This window comes from Schistocerca americana, chromosome 7 (genome assembly GCF_021461395.2).
Source record: "Schistocerca americana isolate TAMUIC-IGC-003095 chromosome 7, iqSchAmer2.1, whole genome shotgun sequence".
Lineage (NCBI taxonomy): Eukaryota > Metazoa > Arthropoda > Insecta > Orthoptera > Acrididae > Schistocerca > Schistocerca americana.
The window spans coordinates 530,724,875-530,732,901 of record NC_060125.1 but is presented as its reverse complement, the minus strand read 5'-3'; positions in this window follow the sequence as shown (position 1 = coordinate 530,732,901).

Below are 8,027 nucleotides of genomic sequence, written 5' to 3'. Positions count from 1 at the left end.
CGCTAGGCCTCAAATTGGGCAGAGAAGTAGAGGCCCTGGTGCTCGAAGACCAGTGTATAACACTTAATGCAATAGCGGAAAGCATGAAAGCCAGTCGTGGCCTAAAATATTGGTGTTGGCTGCTACTCGTACACATTAGAAAAGCTCTCCGGAACAAGGCATCATCGGAAATGCTACAACTGTGTCAGACCAATACAGATTACTTCTTGAGCTACCTGGCTGCTATGGACGAGTGCTGGGTGTACGGCTCTGACTTCGGGACAAAGGAGCAAATCCAGTGGCGAAAACATGCATACTCACCAAAAATGGCAAACTAACCATCAAGAGCAAACGTAACACTGAGTGCTTTTTTCTTAGCACAGACCTGGTGTAGTGATGTAAGTGTAGTCTCGTAAGTGCCAAATATTCACAGCCCCTTAGTATCAAAATCATCTAGCAACGTTATCGATACCTTTGAAGACAAAGCATCTTGGACAACTGTTCAAGGGATCAGGTTCATTTCTTATGTGACACAGGCACACTTATAGCTATTTTGGGCTATCAAATTTTAGCTCACTTCCCTAGTCTCCTGACATGTCACACACAGACTTCATCCTCTTCTATCAGATGAAGAAACCATTGCATGACCTCCATTTACAGCCAAAAATGTAGGCTTCTACAAACAAGGTCTCCAAGTCGTACATCTTTCGGAAAAATGTGCCACTTTTTTTTTCTTTTGTCATAAGTCTTCTGACTGGTTTGATGTGGCACCCTGTCCCTTCTTCTTATCAGTGATTTCCATATATTTCTTTCCTTGCAAATTCTATGGAGAACCTTCTCATTACTTATCAGTCTACCTACTTTTCAACAGCCTTCTGCAGCACCGCACCTCAGATGCCTCTATTGCCGTCCATTCCAGTTTTCCCGGAGCCCATGTCCCACTACCATACAATGTCGTACTCCAAACGTACGTTCTCAGAAATTTCTTCCTCAAATTGAGATCTATGTTTGATACTAGTGGACTTTTCTTGGTCAAGGATGCCCTTTTTGCCAGTGTTAGTCTTCATTTGATGTCCTCCTTGTCCTGTCCGTCATGAGCTATTTTTCTATCTAGGCAGCAGAATTCATTAACTTCCTTTACTTCGTGATCGCCAATTGTGGTGTTAAGTTTCTCTCTCTTCTCATTCCTGCTGTTTCTCATTACTTTCTTATTTCATCGATTTACTCTCAGTACAAATCCTGTACTCATTTGACTGTTCATTCTATTCAGGTGACTTTCAATCTTACGTCTTCACTCTTGAACCTTCCTTTAATTTCGTTCATTGCTTCTTCGGCGTATAATTAAACAATACGGGAGAAAGACTACATCCATGTCTCACACCCCTTTTAATCCGAGCACTTCATTCTTGGTCTTCCGCTCTTATTATTCCGCCTTGGCTGTTGTTCATGCTGTGTATTACCTATCTCTCCCTATAGCTTGCCCCTATTTTCATCAGAATTTCGAACATCTTGCACCATTTTACATTGCTGAAAGCTTTTTTCAGGTTGATAAATCCTATGAATGTGTCTTGGTTTAATTTTGCTTACATTATCAACCATAATGTCAGAACTGCCTCTCTGGCGCCTTTGCCTTTCCTAAAGCCAAACTGATCATCAACTAACACACCCTCACTTTTCTTTTCGATTCATATGTATATTATTCTTGTCAGCACCTTCGATACAAGCGCTGTTAAGTTCATTATGTAATAATTATCGTTCTGGTCGGCTCTTGTTACCTTCGAAATTGTGTGGATGATGTTTTTCCGAAAGTTTGATAGTATATTGCCAGTCTCACACATTCTACACACCCAACATGAATAACCGTTTTGTCGCAGCTTCCCTCTGTGATTTTAGAAATTCCAATGGAATGTTACCTATGCCTTCTGCTTTATTTAATTTAAATTTGCTAGAGCTCTTCTACATTTTGATTCTAATGCTGGATCCCCTAGCTCTTTCCTGTCGACTCCTGTCTCTTCATCTATCACGCACTCTACTTACTCTTTCCACCTACCCGCTCTCTCCTCTGCATGTAACTGCGGAATTCCCATTACGAAGTTTCACGCCGTACCTTCCTTCTCTCTCTCTCTGTCTTTTTTCTTTTTTTTGCTGAGTAATGGCTGAAAGATTATGGCTACCAATCGTATACGAAAGAAGCTGTTCCTGCTTCGTACACGTACGTGGTTCCAACATAGTAGTAAACAGAGCATTAGATTCGTAATACCTCTGTCTGTATCTCCAGAAAAGTTCAAAGCGGGGTATTTAAGAGGGTAGAGTCCTCGGACTCTTGATTCTGGCAAAGAACAGATCTCATTTGCATTATGCACGCCATTGAACGTTGTTTGAAGGCTTTGGTGACGGTTCGGATGCACATTCAGTCCTCATCGAGGTCCAGTACCATTCCACAACAGGACCGACATCTGGCCCCAGTTGCCCGATTAAATCCAAAAATATCACCAGTAAAAATTATCTGCTCAGCTTACACGTGGAGAGTTGAATTTGCAGACATGAACGAATTGAAGGGAGATTTGCCAAGAGCTGATGTCGATCCTATCTAAATAGGCAGTAACGCACATTATCTGATTACATTATTAAGGAAATCTGAACCCTACTGAAACCAGAAAGTCTCATGTTAACCGCGATTCCATATTTCTGATCATTTGTTACGGCGATGCACATAATCTGTGGTATAAAGTTCATTCCAGTTGTATGTACCTTGTCAACTGTATATGCACACAGACAGTGCCCATGTTTGTGTGAGTTGTGTTTGTGTGAATCTGTGGGTCTTTTCTAGTTTTAGAGGAAGGCCTCGTGACCGAAAGCGGAAAAGTATAAAAGGAAGGCCTCGCGACCGAAATTGCAAAAGTAGAACAGTCTTTTTGTCGTGCCTATATTCAAATTATTGTCTCTTCTATATAGTGAGCAGCAGTCTATCCTTTCCATAATACTATCATTACTCCATCCTGGATTTTCCATTGTTTGAAATCTAAATGAATACATTTGATCATTCAGGTAGTAGAAGTGAACCATTTTGATGCAAAAATAACACTGAAAGATTCATTCTGGAATGTACCTAGAATTTAGTTTATTAATACTTTGTACAGTGGTTCTCTCTGCAGCTATTATGAAGACTACTCAAACTGGTATATTACCTGCTCTAATAAAAAAAAAACAAATATTTTCCGAACGTAGTGCGAATTTATATAAATATCTAGGAACTATTGAATACTGTTGGACTCATAGATATAAATGATTCTACCTTTTTTTCTTGAGGATTGAAACTATTGTCGAGTTAGTTTTTTGTGAGAAATTACAACTGTGTGGTACACTGGGATTCTAACATGGACCTCTGCCTCTCACGGGCAGCCCGCTACGAATTACGTCAGATAAGCACGTATGATGGACCAGTTAGTTGGCGTAATTGGCAATGTACCACATGTGGAAGATTGGTACCCAGATTCAAACCCTGCTCCACTACATAGTTTTAAATTACTACGTACCGAGGCGCGTTTGTAGATCTGGTGAGTGAAAGCTGGTGCGCAAGCATATGATTAATAAGGGGTACAAACTATTAACAAGTGGAGACGATTTCATTGCATGTGTCTGACACTGAACTAAAAATAAAGAATTCATTCTAGAATAAAGGCAATCATTCCTAAAATCGAGAAACCTGACCCACTACTACTGAATTCTCTATGGAATTCCTTGACTTCTATCGTAAGTAAATTTAAACTAGAAAGAAGAAAAGGAAACACTTTCAAAGTTTTCACAAAACACACCCAGTTGTGTTAAATGACAAGTCCAATATGTAAACAAGCACTGCTGTCGTGTGCGAGCTGTCAGATTTAATTATTCTGATTTGCGAGAACGTTTCACCAATGAGAAACACTCCTGCTCTCTGATTAACCGAAGGCAGTAGAACTAATCAGGGACGATGATGTGTGCGTATATTTCAAGCGAGTGCAACATTACGAGACACAAATTTCAAATGAATACCCTTAAACATCCACACACACGCACACGGACACACACACGCATACGCACACACACACACACACACACACACACACACACACACACACACACACACAGAGTCGCAAACACAATCCCACAAGACAGTTGAAACTTGCATATAGAGACAATTAGAGGTGAAGACAACATTTATCGGAAATCGTGTACACACTACGAAAAAGCGCGAAACTCGTAAATGTAAGAGTTTTATACGCTAAAGAGCCATATATTACATATACCACGCTCGCTGGGGCCATTAAAATTGCTACACCAAGAAGAAATGCAGATGATAAACGGGTATTCATTGGACAAATATATTATACTAGAACTGACATGTGATTACATTTTCACGCACTTTGGGTGCATAGATCCTGAGAAATCAGTACCCACAACAACCACCTATGGCCGTAATAACGGTCTTGATTCGCCTGGGCATTGAGTCAAACAGAGCTTGGGTGGCGTGTGCAGGTACAGCTGCCCATGCAGCTTCAACACGATACCACAGTTCATCAAGAGTAGTGACTGGCATATTGTGATGAGCCAGTTGCTCGGCCACCATTGACCAGACGTTTTCAATTGGTGAGAGATCTGGAGAATGTGTTGGCCAGGGCAGCAGTCGAACATTTTCTTATCCAGAAAGGCCAGTACAGGACCTGCAACATGCAGTCGTGCATTATCCTGCTGAAATGTAGGGCTTCAATGGGTATGGTGACAACCTACCATCAGACGTCTTGTAGTATCGGTAATGAGGTTGGACGATCGCGGTAGACTTACGACTTCAGGTAACCCCACAACCAATAATCGCAGGGATTAAGGTCTGGGGACCAGATAGGCGAAGCACGACGGGCGTGGCGGCTCACGCGATCCTCACAAAACGATGAGCGCAACAGACCTTTGAGACGTGTAACAGTGTGGGGTACAGGACGGGTGTCAAAGTCGTACGTTCCAGCAGGTGTTTATCAGCCACGCTAGAGTGGTGGCTGCCTCTCTCACTACAGCTCATTTTATACACGATTCTTCTGCGGCGTCAAAGACGTTTTGCTGTCCAGCGTCGTCTGTTGGCCAGTTTTTGTAGTCTTGTTTAGTTTCAATGAAACCTCATGTCTTTTCACGCATGTGTTCAAGTTTTACCTCTCTACCTACATAATTCCTTTCATTAGTTCATTTTTAAGTGTTAACCGGCTCTTGGATCACCCTGTATACAATGGCCAGTGATTACTACTGTTTAACTCTGTCATAGCCGATACCAAGCCCAGTTGAGAAAGGAGGATGCGAGGTGTAATACTTCGTTAATTAATCACGGGTCACTGGCTCCAGGTCAGGGTTACGACGAGGGCTTCAGCGGCAGCGGCGGTGCAGGGGATAAATGTCACGACGGAGCTGGCAGAGCAGACCTTGTTTACGAAGGGGATTAAATCTAGTGGCGTCTATCTTATACTCGGTGGCTCTCGAAAGTTCTCAGTGGTGGATCGGGAGTGATTTCTAGTGACTCACTGCTTCAGTGGCCGAGAAGGCGGAAGAAGGCTGCAGCATCGAAGAGTCCCAAGTCGTCGTAGTTTCTGTCATTCAGGCCAGATTATGTGACTTTCAAGGATCGTGCGATTGCTGAGGTGCAGCGGAATTCCCACGTAAAACGATTTCACCTATAGGGGTCTTCCATTGGATCTCACAAACATTGTCGAATCGCATGAAACGAAGCCATGTGGCGCTCGGGGTGTTATTGTGTACTCTGGGGACTCATAGTGACAAGCTGTCACGTAGGTTTCGGGTGTCAGACAGCCGTTTTTGTTGTGGGACGGGCTGTAGAACAACCTGTGTGCTACGCTAGACAATGAGCAGACCCATAAGGCATCCAAACTGCTCACCCTGGATGGGGAAGGACTTATGAAAGGTGCCTTAAATCTAGCCTAAATATCATATGACTAGATCACCGCATGCATAGAATAAACTACATGCGGCAACTTCAGAATCGTAAAGATAAATACTACAGCTACCAAAATTTGAAAGAAGAGAGTAAGGCGAAGTTAGCTAATAGTAACAGCAAGGAAGTAATAATATGGCAAATAACGTCAGCACGAAATTTTAAATACACTCACTATAAAACTACATTTATTAAAAGAAGATAAATATTGGATAAAGTTTCTAACAAAAAGAAATGAGATTACAATTAAAGTGCAAGGAAATCTTTCCTGAGTCTTTGCTGAGAGATGAGGAGAGAAAAAGAGAGGAGTGACCGCGCGGTTTGAGGCACCATGTCACGGTTTGCGTGGCCCCTCCCCCGGAGGTTCGAGTCCTCCCTCGGGCATGGGTGTGTGTGTTGTTCTTAGCGTAAGTTAGTTTAAGTAGCGTGTAAGTCTAGCGACCGATGACCTCACCAGTTTGGTCCCTTAGGACTTCACACACAGTTGAACATTTGTGAGAAAAAGAGAAAGAGAAAGATGGAGAGAGAGAGAATACTTGCAGCGAGGCTTATCTGGGCATGGGTGGTGTTGTACGAAGTCATCGGCAGTTCGTCTGTGGTGACAGAGATATTATAGTACACGTCTACCTGGTAAACTGCAACTGCCACATCCTCTTGTATAGTGCATGTTCGGCTTGGCGGTCATAGTATTCTTCCGTCGTCTTCCTTCGGGTCCATGCCAATTGGAAGACACTGGTACTATTTCAGTCGATGATGATAACATCTCTGGCACAAGCAATGCAGCTATTAAAGTCAAGTCCACAATTTTGAAAAAAGTGCAGAATTCAGTTCAGCTCGCTGATCCTGAAGTTAAAGCTTGTCCGTTTTGTCACACTCGTCGCATTTACGAATTCACAGCCTGGTGAATAACTTTCACATGTTGTAAACTACTTAACTGTTGTTATACCGACAGTTAACGTTTCCCTACGCGTGACACATCATTAGGTTGCAAATGAAAGATTTCAGAATGCTTTAAGTTTTGCAAGTCACCCCTCGGCAAACAATTTGGTTCAACAGACAACAGTCACTGTTCACTTGTGACGCATAGTCTTTTCCGTTTTGGCCCTCTACGAGGTTCGCACTACTCACAACATTCTAACATTTTCTTTCCATAATATCCAAGTTAATGTTTGCCATATTTGTAACTGTGAGTTCGACAGTATTTAATGTAGGTTTTTCCAACGCGACACCGTTATATTCATAGCTTGCCCGCACGAACCCGCCATAAACAATGTCTGCCTCACTGTTCGACTATCGATGTAGTTCTCGCTCTCACAGTTCATACAGCAGCATTCTTTACCCATTAAAGTTAACAGAGTTATTACAAAAATGATTATAAAATTAAAATGTACTACCTAGTTAGACTTTATGCCATAGGATAGAAAATATCTGAAGTAGCGGGAGTATGTATGAAGTCGAAAGAAGAGTAAAAAAATACCACTCAAAATTAGCAATGCCTTCACAGTTCTACCAAAGTCATAAGAGAGAGCATGAAAACGACATGAAATTCAGTCTCATAGATCGAAAGGGGCAAGGTCGCATTGCCAGGACAGTGATCCCAACACAGTCCACGAGAAGCAACAGCTCTCAGCAGCCAAAGTTGAAGTTCGGACTCTTACGAATGAATGGAGGACAAGAAATTTCTTTAAATACAGAACCTAGGAGACGCAAAAAATACTTAGGCAGTTTTCAGCGCCACGAAAATTTTCTACGGCTCTACCATCCAATGTCAAAATCCGTTACAATCCAAAAATGGCACTACACTTCTCATAAACAGTCCTTTCATCAATTCCCGCTGGAAAAAACATTTAAAAAAATGATTCAAATGGCTCTAAGCACCATGGGACTTAACATCTGAGGTCATCAATCCCCTAGACTTAGAACTACTTAGATCTAACGAACCTAAGGACATTACACACATCCATGCCAGAGGCAGGATTCGAACCTGTGACCGTAGCAGCATCGCGGTTCCAGACTAAAGCGCCTAGAATGGCTGTATCACAGCGGCCGGCAAACATTTTCAAGTACTTATACACTGAGG